We start from the raw sequence: 16,181 nt of genomic DNA, 5'->3' as shown, positions 1-16,181 counted from the left end.
GAAACGCGGCGCTCTATTTTTCGAATCGGGATTTCGACGCGTCGGTTTACAATCCGCATCCACCCTTTTTTTGACTGCCCGTTCCCCCCACCCTTTACTGGCATCACCGTCATCGATACCGCATGTACACGTACACACGTACAAGCGTTCCCTTTCCCTCTATTTCTCGCGAGAACGAAATGAAATTGGGGCGATTGCCAGGTTTCATCTGCAATCAGGAACGAAACTATCTATGTTGAATTTAATTTCCTAGAATGTTGCGGCAGGCCTGGCTGTCTGTGCTTTTAACTCGCGGTCGCCAACGCAGCTAGCCTCCGCTGAACGAAAATCTCGTCGACTCGAGTCCCGTGTTGCTTCTCCCGCTTGAAAACGACTTTGCGTCGAGGGCGACTACCGAAACCAATGAGAATGGATTTTTTAAAAGCGAGCAAAATACGCAGCACGGGGAATATACCGTGGAGTCTCGTTTTCGAACAGTCGGAGTCCACCTTCTCGCGAATCATTACGAATGTTTGAAACACGCGGCGCGTTTGCGAACGCCGAACCGCTATCGTGGCTAGTAGAGAAGGTGGAATAGATGAAAGATTTGAAGGAATAGAGATGCGAGGAGGTATACGGAGATAGTAACGAGGAAGTAACGAACGGAAGAACGGGGAAAGGAGAAAGATCGGGATAGAGAAAACAGAGAGGAGAGGGGGAAGATGGGAAAGGTACTAATCACTTCTAGGGACTTTAATGGAGGTTTTCTGTACGCCGTCTACTTTGTCCACGACTTATACTACTTCGAACCGGTTGGAAGTAGAGTATTTGGGAGAAAAAGCAGTCGGAGAGTAGCGTTACGTGTATTAAACTAAACGACACTCGGCTAGCTAGCTAGCTAGCTCGCTCTCTCGCCTAGCCAGACCAGCGAGAACTGCCTTGTCTCTCGAAGAAACGTTCCGTGTCGATGCCGAAATAAATTCTACGGCTGCCACCCGCATACCCCCGTGTGCCCGACCCATTCGAGTTTCACCCCGAAACGGATTTATTTAGCGTTCGTTAATTAAGAGAGCCTCGCACACCGGTTCCAACTTCTAAATTCGATCGAGCTTTTCTTCGATAAAACCTAAATTTCCCGTAGTCACGCGATACACCCCTTCGTTCCCCCGTAATTGCCAGGATGTTGCGCCGAAACAGGGAACGCAATTCAACGTCCGTTCCCGTTAACGAGTCCGTAACGATAATTGCGTATTTGTTTTTCAACATACTAGACTCGAAGTTTCTCGTTAGAAAATTCGACGTTCGTTCGAGAGAGATAGGTAAGCACTCGAAAATACCAATTGTCCGATTTTCACGTGCAATTTCCCCGCTGGGCACGGCAAGCGAACTGGCAAAAATTTGATGGGCAAGTTTACCCGCTAACGCCAACGGAGCCTGGATATTGATATCCGGGCGAAGGCTTTCTCGATGAGCAAGAGGACAAACACGCGCGCGGAGAAACGTCCCGTGCCCCGTCTTCAAAGTTCCCACTCGACTCGAAGTGCATCCTCCTGTCTCTGTTCCGCCGAACATCCGCTCGTCCAATACGGGTAAAGGCAGCGCGCGTGTTTGCGCTCCGCACGCTCCGCTCCTGTGGATTTATTATGCATGGACCTGATGTATCGGACATCGGCCGGACAGCTACGTAGAGTGTGTCCGGGACCGTGTGTTAGTGCCGCTCAAGTGGCGTTGCCCATCAACGAAGGTAGACGTTACTCTCAAGAGTGGACCGGGAAAGGACGACTGGCGAAGGATAAAAAGAAAGACGGTGCGACTCGGTGGGAGTAGATGAGAGTAGAACGACTACCTCTGGCTCGCTTTCCTTCTCCATAGTTCCCTTTTCCTCGGAATTCTCTCTCCCTCTACTGTCTGTCTGCGAGGTGAGTTCCATCCGTCTACCTCTAAGATTCCATCCCCTGTGACACGCGAGCCAACGCACGCGAATCGAATATATTTTCATTCCAGTCAACTGTTCGTTCTCAATAATTCGTTAATTACTCCCGAACGTCTTGTTCTCGTGGCTCGAAGAGAAGTTACGCGCGCGTTTACCAGGTTAAACGTTTCACAGGGCCTGTGAACGATATCGTGCGGCGCCGTTCGTTGTTTCAAAAGAACGTGCATCCTCTTAAATATTCTCGCCGTTTTGCGTCTCCGCGAGAAAATATTTGTGCGACGAGAGCTCGCGTCGTTGGTCATCCAATGCGAGTTCCTACACGCTTCGATCCGCTATTTTCCGTTATCCAAACACGTAGATACCCAGTTATCCTACGCGTAACGTCAAATATTTTTTTGAGCGTGAACTCGGCAAACAACCAGTCAGTTTTTCGTCTATCAGGCGATACACGTCGCGCGGACCCGAATAGAATACATCGATCTAGAAAAACGCTGGTCGAGCCGTATCTACCGTACAGAATCGCGGAGAAACAGCAGCACGGTACCGATACGCGTTGCGGATTTTGGAAGGACGCAGCCCGATGGCATCGATGCTCGTGTGGCACAGATACTGAGAGCTTTTCTGGAAGAGCAGGGGTCCATTAGCCGACTCGCCTGTCTTCTGAGTCCATTACAAGATGAGCCACCATCCCCCCGAGCGTCCTACCCTCCGTTTCCAACTTACTCAACGATACGGTACGATCTATACCTACTATATAGATACGTTCCTTCCTCTCGTGGCTTCCTCTCTTTCTCACTTTTCCACTCCTCCCCTACCTTTCTCCCAGCCTCTGGCATCCCTCCCACCCACTCAACTTCTCAATCCTTCTTGTCCGGCCTCTTAATCCTTTTTCTCGCAAATAGATAGTAGCGTAAAAGGTATCGGACATTACTTCATAGCGTCCTGTAATTACCGATCTCTTTAGCCCTCCGCCTTCCTCCCCCCACCCCACAAGCTACGTATCCTGAACCGTAGATTAATACCAACGAAAGATACGCGTTTCGAAACGCCTCGAATACTCAGTCGAGAATCGTAGTAGCTTCAATGCGCAAACGTTACGCGTTGAGTTACGATTAATGTCCTTTATTCAGCGAATAACTCGACGATGGAGGACCGAATGAAAAACGACCGAGCATCGTTCGAGCGAAGAATAACGAGATACAGGATAGGTTGAATACACGACAATGCTCTGATATACATATGCTAGCGTGGCTAATCGTATTTCTGTAATAGAAGACAAGCAACGTGCGAGTGCAAGGGGCGCCCTAAATCATCGTGCGTCTAAGGACGGATCAGAGGATTACGTTGGAACGTTATACGTGGGAATGTCCAGGGTGAAACGAGACGCGCGAGGGCCGGCCCCGTCCCTTTTCACGCATTATTCGCCATAAAGTATGTACAAAAGAAGAGGATCGTCGAGATCGTGGCGCGTCGGCCGCACTTTCGTCGCTAGATCGGTCTCCGTGCACGGAGCTGCTACCGCTTCTCCGCTTTCTACCGCTTCGCTACTTGCTGCTGCGACGCTCCTTGATTTATTCACCCTCTGAATTTTTTACCATGCCAACCTTTACCGGAGCCTCTGCGGACTTCGTTGCCCCAAACGAACTCGTACATCCTTCCAGTTGCTTCGGACACGATGTATTACCGCGCTCCTTTCAGCCCGCCTCTTTCCGCTCCCGTCAAGTCTCCTCGGACACAACCAGGCACACACACTTCGGGTAATTGAGTCTACGCACGTACGCGTCCCCTAAGAGCCTCGTGGAAATATTGGCTATGATAAAACGGGGGTTTGTTTAACGAGAAAACCGAAGCAGCTCGTTAATAATACGCGATCTTTGTATACGTAATTATCGATCTCGATAATTGACGAGTCGAAATGCATAGGGTAAACAATACGAAGAGTGCGAAGATCTTTCCTATAAAATAAAAGATCCAGAATATTGTAACTGTAATCTGATGCATTTGTCCAAGCTGCAACCTGTTCTTGCATTATGTATCTGTTTACGTATCTTTAATTTTGATTTTCTCGCTTCCTTTGTCGATCTTCGTTAGAATCGCGATGTATCGGATTAACGTGAATTTACTTTGAAGACTCGTATGGAAGCCCGACGATCGAATAAAGCAGAGTAGTAGACGAACGTTTACGAATCATCCCTGAGAAGGAGAGATTTTCGCATTTATACAGGTACTCAGTGTATCAGCAGCCTATAAGCGATTCTTAGGCCGTAACGAGCGTCTCTCGTTATCGATAAAACGATTCGATAAACGGTTACGGTTTCGCGGGTAGAAAAGGCGTAACGATAAATCGATGCGGCACGCGTATATACGCGATACGGCCCATGGGTGCGCTCATACGCGATAAAGGCGCGCACAGCCTGTCAATCAAGATGGTGGCGTGCGACGTCGATGCCGGGAGAGCAATAATTTCAAAAAATGCAATAATAGTGCGCGCGCGACTGGGACCGTAATGGATAAATTGCTGAGAGCCCGTCTGTACATACCGATAATACGAACAGGCAGACAGGCAGGCAGGCAGGCAGGCAAGCAAGCAGGCAGCCAGGCAGGCAGGCAGGCATGTGGGGTGGATGGATATTGCTTAGCGGAGACTGGAGAAACCCCTCTTTCCTATATTATTCTCCCCATCCCTCGGTATATTTCGTTCAGCGAGTGCGCTGAGTAACGCGCAAACGTTCAAGAAGCCAGCGGAAAGAAATCGGTTCTGGTACGTGGATACAGCGTGGATAATTTTCTTTAAGCCACCTCCAGCAGATAGATGTTATCGGTTTGATGCAGCCACCAGCGTGACGCTTTACAGGTAAATTGAAATCGTGTAGTTGCACACAGGCCTGGACCGAAGGGCAGGGCAGGGGAAGCTAGTTTTCGAATCGTGCGTTACGTTCCCGTTTCGTTTGCTTTCACGTTTTTATTTGACTTGGTTTATTTCGTCGCCGACACGCTGTTTGCCCTCCATGCTAGTATTATCCGTCGCCGAAATATTAAGCAATTGTTTGCACGAACCGTGGGGGTTAGAATCGAGCGTTCCATCGATTTTTTTTTTTTCCGTCGATTCTAAATGAAACCGAAGCTACCGGAGGGCGTCGCTCGCACGGTGAACGAACTTGTTCCATTCGGGCGCATTAAAAACATCGGTTCGTAGCCATCGATACCGAAGGCAGGTAACCCGGCACGACAGCGGTATGAGCAAGATACCCACCCACGCCATTCATCGACGATAATTGCCTTATTGACATTAATAAAACGAGCCAGATACCGATGGGTACGACATCGAGGTCTATGCACGCGCACACGCGTGCATACGCGTGCAGACGAATGCGTAGGCACTCGATATAGCGTGCGAGAGTGTGAGAGAGAGAGAGAGGGAGAGAGGGAGAGAGAGAGAGAGGGAGAGAGAGAGAGAGAGAAGTACGAGACACGAAGTGGAAAAAGGAAAGAGAAAAGAGGCCGCGCAGCTGCGACGCGAGATGATTAGGAGACCTCGCGTTTCTTGCCAATGTCTCCTCGATAAGATAAAGTATGTTCCACGGCCGTTTTGAGCCCGATCAACGTGCTGCTTCAATTTTCCCTCCGTAACCGCTCCCTTTACGTTGGAAATTGAATCAATCGCGTTACCCGCCTCGCTCCGCCGACCGATCTTGATTGTCTGCGGATTATACAGAGACGTCCCCCGACCGAGAGGGAAAATTTAGTCATCGATTGAAAAGAGGCAGGAGGAAAGCAAAGAGGCCAATAATGTTCGGTTCGATAAGTTCGTGCGTAAGAATTCCTGTATTTAACACGCGCTTGTTGTTCCATTGGCTCTGCTTATCACGAGCGCGAGTAACAACCCTGTACTATAGTACATGAATGTTCCAACGTTTTGACGAATGAAACGTCCGGAAAACCGAAAATCATGCACGCGTACAAGTTTATACACGTAATCGATAGTTTTGTCGTATCGAATTAGTCGCAACACGCATCCACCGTAACAACGGCCTAAGGATACGCAGTAGCAACGATGGTAGAACAAAATCGCGAAAAAAGCATTACTGATTCTGCTAGGCGGATCATCGACGAAACCTTTGGCTGCAAGGTATCATAGCATCGTTTGGAATTACAGAGAAGGCTCGCGTTTCGCGACAGGTCACTGTGTAGGAAAGCATTCTTAATACGTAAGTGCGGGTTCGGGGATGGCGGTGCAGTCAGAGTCGCAGTGGACGAAGTAATACAGATAAAAGCATAGAATCATAAATAATCCATCGCGTAACGTTCCGTTACTTGGTACGGGAGTACCTTAGGAAGTGGCAGCGTGCGGTTCGATCCATCGCGGCGTTTCATCCTGTTTCGCGAAAACTTGAAAAATCGGAGTATACCGCTGGCGCAAATGGAAAACCCAGGAGGAGGACTCTATTCCGGAATACAGGAGAAGGAGGAGTAGAAGTAGAAGGTAGGAGACGAGGGTGGCGAGCAGGAGGCGAGGATGAGAGGGTGGCGGTGAAACTCAGCGTATTTACATCGCGGCTTACCCGTGATTATTTTTGCTTCTGGGAGTTCGCTACCGTCTCGAGTATAAGCTAGAGGCAGATAATAAAAGCCCGGTGGCAAGAGGCAGCAGGCCGAGAGTGGAGGAGGTGAAGGGTCTAAACGCTGAAGAGAAGAGACGTGGAGCGTCGACGGTGAGAAAAGGAGAGAGGGAGGGAAAAAGAGAGAGAGAGAGAGAGAGAGCAGCGATATTTCACGGGTTTCGCGTGCGGGCGAACTTTAATAATATTCGTTCCATCAGGTATGGCCGGCCTCATATTAAGTCGGTCCGCGGTGAACGAGGCGCTGCAGGGACGGCAGAATGTGACGAGAGAGCGGAGTAGCGCAACGGACGAGAGGAGCGAAAAGAGGAAAGGAGAGGATCGTACAGACGGTTTGCCGGGGGTGCGAGGCCAGAGGCAACCAGGGGGTAGCACAGAATGAGACGTGTAATAAAGTGAGTTTTTAATTTCCACCGGTGCCGGTGGTTGGCCCCACGGGTAGGGGTAGAAGGCACGGGTTTGCCCCCATGCCTGGTGCCCCGGCCTCGTGGCCTGTCGACTAGTATTACTAGATAAATCACCCAACAGGCAATAACCTCCCGTCCTACCCGCCCGTTCTTGCTTGCGAGCCACCTCTGCCTCTGGATCTCTGCCACCGACGGCACTGATACGCGCCCGTACGCCCGCACCGTTTCGCTCCCTGAAGAAGAACCCTTGCAAACGAGATCGCCGATTTTACACTTTCGATCGAATCGAACGGAAGGGATATCCCTTGGGTTCCCGAGGTAGAAGGTTGTAATTCGGATCGGTAACGATATAACGATGTAATAGATACAAGTGGGAGATTTTAGAATGGTAGAACTGAGACAAAGTCAAGAATCTCGGTGACGACAGGATTTCATTTTCGAAGGAAACGATCGTGACGATCGATGGGACACGTTGGTCGAACACGTGGCGAAATTGAAAAATCAATATTTGAAAAGCGCGTTAGAACAGACAGTCAAGGCGATCCGTCCATCGTGCGACGGAAGCACAAAAGTCGGCAAGCGTAGAATTTGACCGGCACGTCCCGCGCTGTTTCCCGGATTCTTCCCGGATAACCTGAGAAAATACAACGAGTCCCTTGGGAGAACGGCCAGGTCAACACTCTTAAGCCCGTCCTGCCAACAAATTAATGTCTTCGGATTACAGAAACGGGCCATTGGGAGAGATTTTCGTCGGGGACCCGGACGAATACGTTTTTAAAATTTACTTTAAACCTGGTCGGTGTTTGGTCTCGTCGGTATACGCTTCAAAATATACGACTCGAGAAAGTGACAACGCGTACTACCACGGCAAATAACTTGATAAAAAACTACATCTGCGCGAATGTCTGTGTTGCACGATGGAACACGAAGGTTGAAATCGATCCACGACGAATCGAAGAAAACGATAATAAGATCTAAGTACGTTACAGAACAATTTGGGCGTGACAGAAATGTTTCCTTATCGCGTGACCGTGTAATAAGTTTGTTACAATCCCGGCGCTGACATTCATCCGCGTATCGATCCCCCGTTCGTTTCCTTAACTAACGGGCATAAACATACGCTTTACGAGCGAGGGCACAAAAGCGGGAAAGAGTAGCAGCAGCGACGCGAGGAGCAACGAAGAGCCATGAAAACAGGCAGATTAGCGGCTTTAATGCGGCACTTCCTGCCTGCGAGCCACGGCCGTGGAGACGAGGTCTGGCAACTTGACTCTGAACTTGTTCAGAAGCCGGGAACACATCTGGAACGTTTCTTCCGTCGTACCTCCTTCGTCGTCTCATCGCTCCTCTCTTTTTCTCTTGCCTTCTGTCTGTTCCTTGGCCCTTGTCTCCACTCTTTCGCTGCCGTTTTTTTCATCCTTCGTTCGCCCTTTCTCCATAATCGCTACAACGTCGTGAGTGCTCTCGTGTAATAGGCAAAAAGCCAGAAATTAGGTTCGTTCGCCTCGCGTCTGCTATAGGCAGTGTACTTCGTTAGAACGGTCGAACGTTGGAAATATCGTACGTTACTGAATGCACGCTATCTTGTGTATAGAAGATGTAAATAACGTGAGATTTACACGTATGCGTAATTAACGAAACGCTGAATTTACAGACGGATCGACGACGGACAAGAGAAACGAAAGAGAAATAAATCTGTCGCGGTCGAACGTAACGCATCGATAAATTATCCAGCAAGGAGGCACGCGGCCAGGAAGACCGGTGAATAAACGTTTGATCATCGCGCGAATTCAAACGACGAGTCAGGGTGGAGGATCATACGAATAGGGAGAGAACGAGCGAACGGAAGAAAGGAGGAAAGAAAGGCGTCCAATTTTCAGGATATTTTCATCCGAATCCCAGTAGCCGACAATCGTTCATTAACAGATTTTTTCTCGCGACACCACCAGGTTAAATTGCATAGACTCCGTGGGGCATTCAGGGTGTAGACTCGTCGAGGGGGCGCATTTAAATAAAAAGCGACGGTGGCCCGACCGGTGATATGTCTGTCGTGCTTCGCAGTGTGCTGCCTGTGTACCCGGGACGGTAGATATCTCGGGGTATGGCGGGGGTTTCAGGGGCTCGAGGGGTGTCGAGGGGTCAAATGGTGGGCAGAATGCGCGGTGATTGCTGGAGGGCCGCATAATTGCACCCTTTGTGGTGCAATCAGCGGCGCAACTTGGCCGGCGCCTACGTCTATCGGCCCTCGTTCTCCCTCTCTCTCTCTCTCTCTCTCTCTCTCTTTCTCTCTCTGTCCCACCCTTTCTACGTCGTACACGTCCTTCTCCGTTGCTCTCTATTTCCTGTCTCACCCTGTCAGCCCCTTTTCGCTACCGTCTCTCTCCGCCATGTGATCTCTTCCCTATCTTCGCTCATCCCCACCCAATTTTCGAGACCTTAACCAACGACAACGAACCCCAGCGTTAGATCCTTTTCGAGTTACTTACGTCGTTAAATGCGTCTATTTCGGAAGAAAGATGGATTTTTCTTCGCCGTCCCGATGCTGTCGGAATTCGTGCTCGAATTCGGCCACGACTAACTAACTCTCCGGTAGCGGCATACCGACGGAATATTAACGACGAGTTCGCAACTGCGAATCGACTTCCGTTTAATGAACTTACGATTATTCTTTCGAACGCGTACAATGGAACACGTCGGAGGAGGACACGGCGAGGGTTCCATCTATCGTGGCGCCCTGTTTCGCGCTGCCGGCGTTCGCGTTCGATGGAACCAAGAAGGAAGATACGAAGGGGAGAGCGAACAATTAAGCAGAAACGACATCCGTGACGACGGGATCTCGTCGGTCAAAACATCTTGCCGGCAAAGCACATGCTACTGCCTACGGTTGCCCGCATGTGCGTACACACACTCGCTCTCCTGTATACCCCTGAGTATTCACGGGAATGTTTATCTTTTCTTCGAGGCTCTCGTATTAATTCGGTGGGGCCGTAGCTGTACAAAGATTAGAGGAAACCGCAGCTGGTCCCCTTCTGCTCGTTTCTTCAGCCCCACCCCCCTCTGCCCTTCTTCTGCCGCTGCTTCTTTCCCTCTCACCCTTTTTACTCGCTCTTCTTCCTTTTTCCTCTTTAACGTTTGACGTTCTTCCCCTCTTTCTTCGTCGATGTCCATTATGCTCGCGTACCAGCTAGCCGCGAGCGACCGTGTTTTATCCGGCTCGTGAATGAATTCAAATTCGATGCACGGGAGAAAAATGGAGAGAAAAAAAGAGGACAGACCGGATGGAAGAGAGGGACAGAGAGGAGCGAGAGAGCTGGTGAACATGCTGGCCGAGTTTATTTATTTTACAGTAGTTCGGAAGAAACGTCGGCATCGACGGAGCGGAAAGTATCTCAGCGCAGCCTCCGACGGTTTCATCCGCGACGCGGACTTGGCGCCAACGCTATGGACACGGAGAATGGATTCGCGTGATTGAGAATCACTGGAGCTTTAAGCTGGCGACACGACGATGCCATTACCGCGTCGACCTTCCCGCCCCTCCCCTGCAACACCCACATTCTCCCGTTTCACCTCTCACTCGCCTTCCGCCTCATCCTACCGTTCTCTTCGTCCTGTTTTCTCGTATGGACCGTCTCTCCTCCTTTCTCTCTATCGCTCGTGCTCTCCCCCAACCTCTTTGTCGTCCTCACCCCCAAACTCTCTCGCTCTTGTCCTCTCCCTTTCTCTCGCGGATTGGATACCACAGACTCTTCCTCTGTTTCGCTCGCTCTGTCTATGCACCCCGAGTCTTGAATTATACAGACAGCGCCACTTAAAATAATACGCCCGGTATAAACTGTGCATCAACGCTAAAAGCTGTCATTTTCTGTAAGCCAGAATTATGGAGATTCCATGGCGCCGTAACCGCCCCCTCCCCCTCCAGCGTGCCCTCATATGTTCCCCCGTCGTTACGCCGTGAAAAAGACGACGAAGGCAATGGCGAGGAGAAGAAGGGTGGCGCGAGGAAAAATAAATCTAACCCCAACCCCCGCCTCCACCTGCTGGCACCGAAGGAATCCATTAATTTCGCTTTAAACGAACGATTATTCGCCTTCGATAATTAAAAGAGATCTAAGCAAACGAAGGGAAGAACGTCGCGAGAAAGAACGATGGCCATCGTTGAATTCAATTTGTTAACGCGTTTTTGTCAGCTTTCGAAAAGATTCCGAATAGCACGATAAAATTCTATTTTGATCTTCGAACGGAGAATCGAATTATCGATTTGCGTCGGCCCTTATGAGAAACCATTACTCTGAAATTGAACTCTAACGGAACGGAATTAACGTTCGTATTTGGAAAGGCGATCCGGCCGCGTACGTTCGTTGCCGGCCACTGGCGAATCGAACAAAAGCAAGGCAAGCTGGCCGCGAAACTATGCCAGAACTGCGCGGCGCGAGCTTCTTTAATCCCGGAATTTATTAATTACATGGTACACGCGGAGGACATTTATTACGTTGGATACAAACTTCAATTACGCTTGCCATATAAGAGAAACGGAAGCCGGGTTCTCTCCCGGGAGAGAAGCCGGAGAGAAGTTCATAGACAGGCGCGGATGGAAATAAAGAAGGACGGCTCATTATCCGTGCCGGTCTCGTTACTTTTAAATAAACTGTTGCCCGCGGATAAAGAATAATCCATCGTGGTCCAGCTGTCAGAGACAGATTTTAAAAGTCGCGGCGTAATGGGGGTCTCATTATAACCATTGCTCTTAACTACTAACAGCTGGGCTACGTCACACGAGTAGCTAGACCCGGTGAGAGGAGAAAAAGAAGGTGGCCGTACGAAGGAGTACGAGGACGAGGTGAAACAGAGGAAAAAGAGAGCGAATAAGAGAAACCGAGAAAGAAGAAGAGAAGGGAGGAGGAGGAACGAGGAGAGAAATTAAATTGATTGCTCAACCTGTTTGTTCGTTATGCTCGCTATGCTCGCGATGTCGATCCGTAGACGCGCGAAAGAAGCTTAAAACGCTGAACACGGAGGATTTATCGAGACGCTATTCTGCCGCCTGGTACAATGGCCTATCGTCCGAATGGAAAATATCGACGTTGGCATCGATGTGTGTATAGTGCATACGTACGTCTGTCGACGAGGTTGGCAGATGCGGCCAACAACGTTTATTCTTTACGTGGCTCTCTTGGAAAACGACGTTCGCGTGGAACGAGAGGAGAAGGGAGGGTGAAAGGGTAGGTGACGGGCGTGAGTTAGGGCCGTGATGTGGGAGGTTCGCTTAATTAGAATCTTCGTTAAGGGGTCGCGTAAACCCCCCTCGAGACTCGCAGGTAAAAACGTAAGAACTATTTTCATTAAAGTTGCCGGGCTCGCAGCTGAAAAGTCTTTCGCTTTTGTACGCGAATGCCGAGTAGCTACGCGCAAAGAGATTAAATCGAGAAAGGCGAGAAACGCGGCCAGAGGAGGGGGCAAGCTCGTTTCATTATTAATTTACTCTTATTAATTCCGCTTGGGAAACTCGAATCGCGTGGCATGTTCGATGTCTACGTAATCGCGAAAATCGATTGATTTCTCGCTACGCTCTCTCCCTCTCTCTCTCTCTCTCTCTCACACACACACACACACACATTCTCACTAGCTGTCTGTGTTTGTCTATTCTACCTACGTAAGATCAGCTACGTATGCGCGTAAAGCTTAACCTCGAGATTGTATCGAGAACATTAATAACTAAGGACGTCAAGATGGATTGCGCGTAAGTACGAGTAGCTTGTTCGATCGCAATTTCCCTCGTCTCGCGGATGCTTCTTAGCGATAATGACGCGCTCGAAATTCCCAGAAATAATTATATAAACCGTAAACCGTTCGCCGTTGAACGCGAACAATCGCATGATCGCGACGCAAAGATCGAATAACCGGCATATAACCACAACTCGTTACAAATCTGCTCTCATCAATTTGCAACTATGTTGCATCCACGTGGCGTGAGCCCAGGAATTACGCTGTTTCGTGTAGTACAAGCTCTCGGAAGCCTTGGTATTTTCGTTAATCAACGTGACGTACACGCACGCAACCCCTTAAAGGGGTAAAGAAAAAAGGTGGTAAGCGTCACCATTCTCGCGCGACGAGATAGCCACAACTCTACTCTTCTGCAATTACCATGAAGTGGCGTTTTACAAGTTATCTGTACAGCGCATGTCTTTTAATGTTTTAGTACGCGTCGCATAATCTGCAGCGATACCTACGAGCTGATTCGGGTGCGGACAGAAGAAAGACAGGACCAAAACTCAGCGTTGCACGCGTGCTGTATGTTATCCTAGTGAAGTAAAACGTTCTACTAAATTTTAATTATTCATTGTGGGCGTCTGATTTAAAAGCTCGGTTCGTAACGTGCGCTTCAAATTACTTTTGTACCAACGCTCATTTCTTCTCTCAGTTCGTATTTATACAGTATTATGAACGTATAATGATTCTCGCGGAAATAATTAAATGTTACTGCAATTTCAAAATTAATTCGCTACAACGAATAATAAAAGTACAAAGAGAAGCGAAATTCTACTTTTCATGCAAGATTGATATGGCCGAAACCATGCAATCGCGGGAAACGATAAAAAAAATTTTTCCGACGCCGTGGCATTAACGCGAACCTCGTGTACCAAGAACGGAAGCTCATTAAACTCACCGTCAATTGATCATTTTAGTTAGCTTTGTCGATAATTCTTTCATAATATTCGAAACAAAGATTTGTCCATGTATAAGCAACAGCGAATTTCGAATTACATGAAAGATGAAATGAACTACGATATAATATTTTCTCGTAGTACTTTAGTTGCCCAGAGAACGAGCAATTCTACGAGAAACTAATTACTTTTTAATTTTAATCGCAAAAGTTTTAGTTTAAAGCGTCGAAAACAATCTTAGAAATAAAAGTTGTCGTTTGTTCGTTACAATAGAATTGGTATAGTTAACGTTAGATAACTCGTTTCTTGCATTTCTAACTTCTAAGTGAACAATTTCAAAATTACAATACAGACAACAGAATTCTAAAACGATAGATTAGAAATACACTGTTATTAGTCACCAGCAATATTGGACATCATTGAATAAATCGTTCATTTAAATAATTATTAATTAAAAGAGCATCATTTGTTATATACTACCTGTTATTTGTACAAGTCTAAATACATTGCATAAAATAATGAAATTAACTGTTATTTACAAATACAGTTTTATTTTTTGTCTATCGGTAAACAAGTTTATTTTTACACAAATATAATATTTCAATCAGGAAGATTACTGCATACTATAAGTGATAATTTCTAACAATGTTTGTTGAATACGTCGAAATGAATTAGACTTTCGGACAACTTGAAAAGCAAATAGTTTCAGACACAACTGCGGTTGCGATTTGTCCATCGAAACATAACCATACTAATTTCACGATATTTTCACTGTATAAAATAAAACGGATAAGACAAAACCAACAACTATTTATTTATACGTTATCATCCATCTTCCAATTAAATCCAAAAAAAAATAAAAAATAGTAGAATTTCATTTGCAAATAAGAAATAGCAATTATACCCCTCAAATGATTTGTTTGAGTAAGAAATTTAATTCTTATTTATAACTAAAATATTACATTAATTTATTATCCATTATTTAACAGGTAAATAAAATTTTGCCCAACACTGGTTACGAGAAAGTAGAAATTTAATGCAGGTATGTAATTAGTTTTTTTTTTTTTGCAGTTGGAGGTGTGAAGGATATATGGAAGTCAACGTTATTTTGTCCAACGCAATCATCAAGCAACACAAACGATCTTTTTTTACATTATTATTTTCCACGATACGAAGGTGCGCTTCCGTTTTTAACCAGAACTATATAACATTTCGCATTATTTGATAGTACTTCACAAGATCGATTCGTTAACCTTTCATGGATACTATCGATATCGATTAATGTTTGAGATATCGAGCTTATAAATCTGCTAATTTTTGCAGAGAAACACTGCTGAAGTTGCGGAGCATGGCTGGTGGTGGTCTTGCTCGCGTCTGAAGTGCCACGTGTCAAACGTTGCCTCTTGAGAGAGATATCTATTGATATTTATTGTTGTTGTTGGTTTTCACCTAGGAAGAAGAACGGAAAGATGATTACAACAATAAATTGTAGACACAACCCCTTCGTATCTGTTTCAAGAAGCAATGTCTAACACGTGGCACATGAGGCAGGAACAAGACCACCAGCCGCGCTCCCTATACCAGCAGTATTTTTTTTTTTTTTTTCGAAAAAATTGGTAAATTTGAAAACTTTGTGCCTCGATAGCTAATCGAAATCGGTGATATATATAAAAGTTTAATGAAGTCACTGTTACGTCGCGTGAGATGGTCCGTGCGACGTCCCTCATGGTCAGGCTGCCAAGGCCTACACATCGTTACACTGACCCGCAATAAACCTAAGGAACCACCATAAACCGAATCTTTTTAGCTTAATCTCTATTCCTGTAAGTATTTTCGGTTTATGGATGGTCCTTAAAACAGTCCTTGTTTATCGCACGCTCTTACAAATTACGGAAAAAGCGGATGATTGTCTAGCGAAATAGCAGGTTCTTCCCATGAACAAGGACACCCATGAGCCACATCTGCAGGAGACTTTCTCCTCATATTTTTATTTATTAACGTTGGCTATAATCAATGGGCATCGCGGATCGTTACCTTCGCTTTTTTACCGAAAAGTGTGAACAACGAATCCGCGTTCTTAGTTCAAAAAGGCACACCCACACCGAGCTTTCCTCCTTAATAGTACGAGACAGGTCTTCTACTGTTCTTCCAATCTTCGTGTAGTCAAGTCAATGGTCTTATCCTTAGAGCAGTCATCTACTGTTTTTTCCATCTCAGCGCAGTCGTCTACTATTGCTACACACTTAAGCCTCACTACGGTCTACGCGACATTAACTTAATCTACTTTTTGCTTATACGAAGCAACTAGCAAGTATACAATTATCAAATGTATCTTCCGACACGGCGCAATAATAAGCGTAATAAATTGTTGAAAATATAAATCTTATAAAACTGTTGATCATAGTTTTATTACACAACAAACACCCCTATTATCCTACAAGAAATAAGGGGATCGACCTGTTCGTGGTGTCGATTGTTATAATCGTAACGGGAATTTACGACTCCCGTTGACGCGCTTCGACGCGATCTGGACGAAAAAACAGTCACCTTGGGAAGTGTTGTCGAATCATGCGAAGAAAAA

General features: G+C 46.9%; 1 protein-coding gene and 1 long non-coding RNA gene across 4 annotated transcripts in view; one reads left to right on the top strand and one right to left on the bottom strand.

Moving 5' to 3' along the window:
* LOC139988846 (LIM domain only protein 3) overlaps positions 1-16,181 on the bottom strand; it is a 70,026-nt gene that overhangs the window by 25,655 nt on the left and 28,190 nt on the right. The window lies entirely within an intron of this gene.
* LOC139988857 (uncharacterized) lies at positions 5,930-15,282 on the top strand. The gene is made up of 3 exons (XR_011800226.1): positions 5,930-6,624; positions 6,732-6,926; positions 14,672-15,282. It is a non-coding gene; the product is annotated as an uncharacterized lncRNA (long non-coding RNA).

This window comes from Bombus fervidus, chromosome 7, assembly GCF_041682495.2.
Source record: "Bombus fervidus isolate BK054 chromosome 7, iyBomFerv1, whole genome shotgun sequence".
Classification (NCBI taxonomy): Eukaryota; Metazoa; Arthropoda; class Insecta; order Hymenoptera; family Apidae; genus Bombus; species Bombus fervidus.
This window is presented reverse-complemented; position numbering and strand designations above follow the sequence as displayed.